We start from the raw sequence: 6,404 nt of genomic DNA, 5'->3' as shown, positions 1-6,404 counted from the left end.
CACGCTCGGGGTAATCTTCGTGCATGCCTCATCCGTCTGGAGTCCTGAGCCTGATGTTGCAGGCGTGGAGCTGGGGTTTGTGTGATGTGATGGGGAAGCATAACAGGGCCTGGAGTAACCAAGAAAGGACTCAATGCCCTCATTTGGTGTGTTGGGAGGCTCCTTTCCCATGTGTTTGTGTGTGGCCGTTAGGGCAGATACTGAGGCTGCCCAACCATGACTCAGCTTCAAACTGCTGATCTCACTGGAATGCAGCACCCTGTGGAGGCTGAGGACGGCCAATAGAGCATTTCAGTGCAGTTGTGACCCTCTGATGATTTCCCAAACCTTTAATCAGCCTGCAATACTGTTAAAAGATGCCTCGGATGGAGCCTTGACCCTATCGTGAATGACTCCATTTATAAACCCAAATTTACTTTTCACATCTAATGGTCTCTTGGAAAAGCTTATAATAATGATAATAATTACAGGGCTGGATTTAGAGGTACATATTAACTGTCACAGCCTGGATCTGCTTATTCTCCCTACTGTAAAGAGCTGCTCACTGCTCCGAGCCTGGCTTTTGATGTTTGCTGCCGAGGCAGCAGGTCTCTGCATAGTCTGCCTGGCTCCGGTTGCCTAAATCATTAGCACCCTCTCCTGTCAGTGCCTTTCCCTTCTCTTGCTGGCCACTGGTCCGGTCCAGGTGGAGTCAGCATAAATACAGCAACAAAACACAGGCAGCGTCTTCTGGTAGCCAGCAAGGTAAGAGCTAAGACGTCTTCCTTCCCACACCAGCTGATGCATCTAGCAAGCATCAAGCACGCAAAGCCCCACTCTACCCTCCACCCCACTACAGCTGCAATGGCTTTCCATGGAAATTAGAGGATGAGTAAAACCAGCTGAGTGGTTGTGGAGTCTGAGTTTAAAATGGCAAAGTTTCAGGGGAGGGAACAGGACTCAGTCTTTGTGATTGAGCAGCTATGTGGGAGCAATGCCTGCTGAGAGCAACAGCACTTTGCAGCCGCTCACAGCAATCCTGTATTTCTTCTATAGGAGAAAAATACTGTTTTTCCAGGAGAAGGAATGCTTCCACAGGAGCACATGCTGCTAGGTGAGCACCAGCAACATCACATGGACCATTTATCTCACACCCAGCACAAACATCAGAGGTAGGAACAGTATCACCATCGCACTGGGACCTGCAGCAGGCTGCTCCTTGCTTCTGGCAGTTCTCCAGGTGGCTCTGAAATCTGTAGCTGAATCCTGCCATTCATCTTATGCTTTGGGTAGGCTTTATTTTATAAGGAGTTAACATTATTTCATAACCCTCTCTTTTTAGCTTGATGCATTGCCTTTGCTTTGTCCTCTCCTGCAGGTCGCAGAGATGTTCTTGCTGGTTTGCTGATGTCTGGGGATGGGACAGTGAAGTGAAAACAATGAAAGCTATAGAAAGGTCAAGAATATAAAAATGAAATATGAGTCTTGAGCAGATCATAGTTTTTTTTTTTCCTCCTTCCAAAGTTTTCTCTGAAATACAGCCTTTAATCTGTAACATTTACAGCTTGTTTGAATGTGCAAATCCAGGTGGTTAAAAGTAAAAACAATGCCTTTTATAGGTTTGGGTGGGCAGGACAGAAAGGGGCTACAAACACACCTGCTTCAGCAATATGTGAGTTTTATGTTATTCTTCACAATGCTCCCCAAACTTTTCCTTCCTTACTGCTTGGATTTCAGCCCATAGACACTGGAAACAGATTTTATTTAAAGAATCATCTACACTGAGTCTCATTCAGATGACATGTGTGTTAAAATGTGAAATACCTACAGAACCACCCTTGGAAGCTGTGCAAAAGGGAAGTCATGAGCTGCAGCAGATTTCCTCTCCTTGTTGGATACCTTCCTTTTTCCACCTCCCAGTGGTAGCAGGTTCACTCCCATATGAGCCCTGCTTCCTCCTGATGCAAGAGGCACCCTGGGGAGACCTTCCCTATTGCAGCAGGTAGGAAACCAAAGGTTCTGCTTTCCAGCATCGATATTTTACTAACTCCTTGTCTTCTTTTAAAGGCAAAATATCTGGCTGTGCATAAACTGCTCTTGATATGCAAATTAACTCATTAATTATTTTGCATTACATAGCATGCAGGGTGCCTCATGGCTATGCCTGTATTTCATCCAGGCTTGGAGCAGCAGGGCCATGGGGCTCGCTGTGCTGCCTGAGCCTGCAGGTATTGATACTCAGTTGTCAGTGCAGAACAAACCAGAGCACTCAGGTCACTACCTATGAAATTTCTTCATTACTGGGCTTTGAGAGCAATCTGGTTGCTGGTGCTGCTCGAGACTAATGAACTCTAAGATGCTGCTTCCACTGAAATCATTACTGGAGTTCCATTTAATTGATGTATAATAGGCTGTTGAGAGGAAAGGATAGATTTCTACAGTTTAATAGCACAGAACAGGGATGAATCTCACCCTGGGGCAAAGAGATTACCCAGAGAAATCACACTGCTTTAGCTTGATTTTTGAAGTCTTTCAGTATTCTCAAGCGGTGCAGTGGCTGTTAGGTCCCAGAAAGGATGGAAATGGTCATTTCCATCTTCACCCCTTTATTTCTGTGTGAGTCCTTTGCATGCACACAGAGAATACAAGGCAGACCAAGCAAACACTTTTTTCTCTTTCCCATGTTGATACTTGCACTGGCTTCACTTATGCTGGAAAGGCAGAAGCAGATCAAAAGTTGGTATTTTCTCTGTTTACACCTTAGGCAAGAGAGCTTTGGCTGTCTGCAGTTGACTCGGGATGTGTCTGTGATCTACAGATGGAAACAGGGAATTCCATTCTTTCTCCTGCAAGAGTCTGGCAGGAGATGTCTGCCCTCTAATAAGAAGCCCAGGAGCTAATTGAAGATGAGGGGAAAAAAAAAGCTTTAAAGGAAGAATAAAGTTAATAAAGGTATGGAGCTGCTTAAATGCTCACTTTGTGTTTCAAAGCAAATGGAGCGTAAACATGCTCCATCTGCTCTTTGTAGCACACTGGTCTCCTTCAGGTGGAGCTACTCAACCTGCAGGGTTTGGGGTAGTTGTGACAGCAGTATCTGGAAAAGGAAAGCAATGAATTCACTGGAGGAAGGCATAATGTCACCTGCAGTGTCACCTCCATCCTGCTTTGCAAAGGCTGCGCTGGTGGTGATGGTGCACTTGGAGATCCTGGTGTCCTCAGCCTCCCTTTTCCCCTCGTTACCTGGCCACCCTGCTAACCTGATTCCATACGGGAAATTGCTCTGGGAGTACCGGTGGGAAGGGAGGCTGCAGGGCTGGTGCATGGCCATTCTTGTATGCAAAGCCAAAGGGATTAAAAGCAATTAGGGAAGCCCTGATTTATCCTAATTACAGCCAGGGCTGGAGCTGTGTTAGAGGCATTAGCTCAGGTTTGCCAGTCTATCTCCCAGTGGGCTCAGGAGTTTATTTCTGCTCTTCTCGCTCTGTCCCCCCTCTTTGCTCTCTCATCCCAGTGACACCCATCATCAGCTTTGACCCTGAGGACCCCTGTGGGTTTGGTATTTACCTTCATAGCTGCCACGGTTCCATGCAGTTGCAGTGTCTTGGTGTTTTCAATATTTATAGCTCATTAACTCCCATGATGAGATCCTTGTGCAGTTCTTTAGGCTCGGGGTTTAATGAGGAGGGGTTGCCAGAATGGCTGCGCCTGGCCCTTGGCGTGTTATCTGTCAGCTTTGCTATTGAATTAACTCGAGGTATGCATTGACTAAACATCTTTATGAATCTTGCAGAGTCTGTTTGTCCAATGGTTCTAAATTAATGCAAATCGGCTTCAAATGTGTCAGACCAGCTCCCCCAGGAATCCCTGGACCCCAGCGTGTTGTGACAGCTCTTGTTTAAGCAAATCTGGATCTTTCACTGCGAATAATGAGAGCGCTTTCATCCTGAGCGGTATTACCAGTGAGACTAATGTGCCATTCTCCTTCTTAAAACCGTGGTCTCATCAGATATAAATTAAACCACTGGGAGAGCAGGGAAAGAAAATGTGAGTAGCATTTGCATGTATTGTCCCTCCTTTTCATCTGCTGCAGGAATGGCATCGCAGCGCCTTTTTAATGCCGATACTGCTGTTACAGTAAATGATTCAACAGGCACAGCCTTTCATATTCTGGGGTTTCAGACTTGGAGGTTTTGTGACACATGTAAATTATGTGCATGTATTTGAGCTATAATTCATGATGTATTGTTTGGAAACCTCATTCACACACTTCAACTCCTGCAGGTTTCCTTCCACAGGTGTTTCCATGTCCCTGGAAAGATTGCTTCAGATGATGGTCATTGCTGGTGGCTGTTCAGGAGGAAGCTTCCCAACACGCTTACAGGTAACTTTATCTACTCTAAAGGCTCATGGAGTTTTGCTGGCACCCAGCTCATTATCCACAGGAGCACATAAACCCTGGGAGCTTCTGTAACCATGGCTGAGGTCTGCCTTTCGCTGCTGACATCCTACTCTTTTGGGCACGCATCTTCTGCTGCCAGGCTACAGATGTACCAGTTATTATTTCCACTGGTGCTGTAAGAGTCCATCGTGCGACTGTTGCTCACAGCACTACACCGTATTACTTGCACTGACGCATGCAAGCATGACCACTCAAATATATTACTGCCCCAGCACATCCTCCTAACTAAACACGTTCAGCCCGTTCCAACGTGGTAGATTTTGCTTCAGATAGGAGATGACCGCATTCCTTCCTTGAAGTCTCTCTCCTCCACGTATCAAAAAATGTTAACAAATAGGCATAATATATGCCCTGGGGAGCAGAGAAAGCTGCTTTTCTTTTTCTTGGCTGGCTTAATTCATGCTGGAATTGTGTGACTTTTCATCTCTGCAGCCGGAGGAAAAGGCTAACTCCCAGTGTAAAAGTAGCATGATAAATGGTGGAAAAATAACTTGTTGGCTTTCCTAAGAAACTCTCCTCCCCAGCTCCTCCTCTCACTGTACTCCTTCCAGCGCCCCAGAATTCACTGCATCAGTGCATGTTATGGCACCTTTGGGATGTGTTAGTCATAAGAATGAAGCTACTGGTGCTTTGCAGGCATATTTTAACTTTGGCTCTCGCATGAGCGCTCTGACACATCTGTGCTGTCTGCACGTCTGGGTAGCGTTCGCTTGCGGGTGCCTCCTGAGATTCCAGACAGCTCACAAAAAGGAAACATCTAATTTATATTGGTGAAGGTATGCGTGAGGTCCTTTTGCTGCTCTTTGGTGGTGGTGAGGGCTTTGGGGTACAGGGTTAATGTGGAATGAAGGCAGGAGGGATGCCTCGAATGGGAACTGTAATGCCCAGCTCCTGTTCTGTCCTTTCTCTTCTGAATACAGCAGGGTGGACAGGAAGAGGGGAGACTGTGCTTGCTCAGCCAATCTTGCTCTTGTGCCCCTATGTGTTATCTTCTGCACTGGGAATATTGAACTAGGGGCCAGCTGCATTGCCCTGGCCCCGTGGCATGGTGCTCGCTGTGTGCAGCTCCTTCTGATGCTCTGTCCCCTGTGACCAAAATGCATCAGGGACTGAGAAAATACAGCCTCTGGGCATTTGCACTGGCATCAGGAGGAGCCATGCTTGCTGCCTCTGCCAAGCTGCTGCCACTGTGTACCAAATTGCCCGTGTAATTCTGCCCCTTGTGCAGCAGACGAGAAATGGGCTTGATCTGAGCCTGTTCTTCTCATCTGAATTCATTCAGATAGCAGAATTAATCTGCAATTGTGTATAATTAACTTCTCCCAGGGTGCTTTTGAGATGAGACCTGATAAGTCAGTGTTGCGCATTGTATTATGGACATTTCCATCTGGATATGCCCTGTTGTGTCCTCCTGCTCTCAAATGTTGTAGTCTGGACTCAGTTCTGTAATCTCGGTTCATATGCAAAAAGGTGAGTTCACACCTGACTCTCTGGCTCTCTACTTTTGTGTACAAGTGTAGCGTTCCCAGTTTACTCCTGCAGGTTTAATACCAGCCCTGGTTTGGGAAACTTCTCTTATACTTTTTAGGCCCAATCTAATGTATCCAGCAAGGACTGAGCAAATACCAGGGCAGCCCATCAAGCAGCGTTATCCACCAGCAAATGTACCAAGGTCAGTCAGACTTAGAATACCGAAGTGTCTTAAATCAAAATCCTCAGGGATTGCACGTGTATTCAGTCTATTACATGTATATTTGGTCCTTGTGTGCTCCGAGTCGTTTGCTCGTGTTTTGCACATAACCACAGTCATTTTATGGGAAAGAAGAACCAGGCTTGGTCTAAAGGAAAACTGTGCTGGCCTGTCCACTTTAAATGGTCTTGTATTTAAGAGGCTGTAGCACAGACAGCAACCTTTTTCTCCCTCAAAATGAATGACCAGATAAAGATCTTGTGCACAAGCAGGGGA

At 46.3% G+C, this 6,404-nt stretch overlaps 1 long non-coding RNA gene across 2 annotated transcripts; it reads left to right on the top strand.

The window, feature by feature from the left end:
* The first annotated feature begins 962 nt into the window (after positions 1 to 962).
* LOC134162687 (uncharacterized) lies at positions 963 to 6,002 on the top strand. Of its 2 annotated transcripts, none has more exons than XR_009964405.1 (3): positions 963 to 1,151; positions 2,744 to 2,931; positions 5,362 to 6,002. It is a non-coding gene; the product is annotated as an uncharacterized LOC134162687 (long non-coding RNA). The 2 variants fall into 2 exon arrangements; XR_009964406.1 differs by lacking the exon at positions 5,362 to 6,002 and adding an exon at positions 3,644 to 3,738.
* The last annotated feature ends 402 nt before the right edge of the window (positions 6,003 to 6,404 follow it).

This window comes from Pezoporus occidentalis, unplaced genomic scaffold (genome assembly GCF_034315485.1).
Source record: "Pezoporus occidentalis ecotype Australia unplaced genomic scaffold, CSIRO_AGI_Poc_V1 ctg190, whole genome shotgun sequence".
Classification (NCBI taxonomy): Eukaryota; Metazoa; Chordata; class Aves; order Psittaciformes; family Psittacidae; genus Pezoporus; species Pezoporus occidentalis.
The sequence above is the reverse complement of the archived record's forward strand: the minus strand, read 5'-3'. Positions and strand labels throughout refer to the sequence as shown.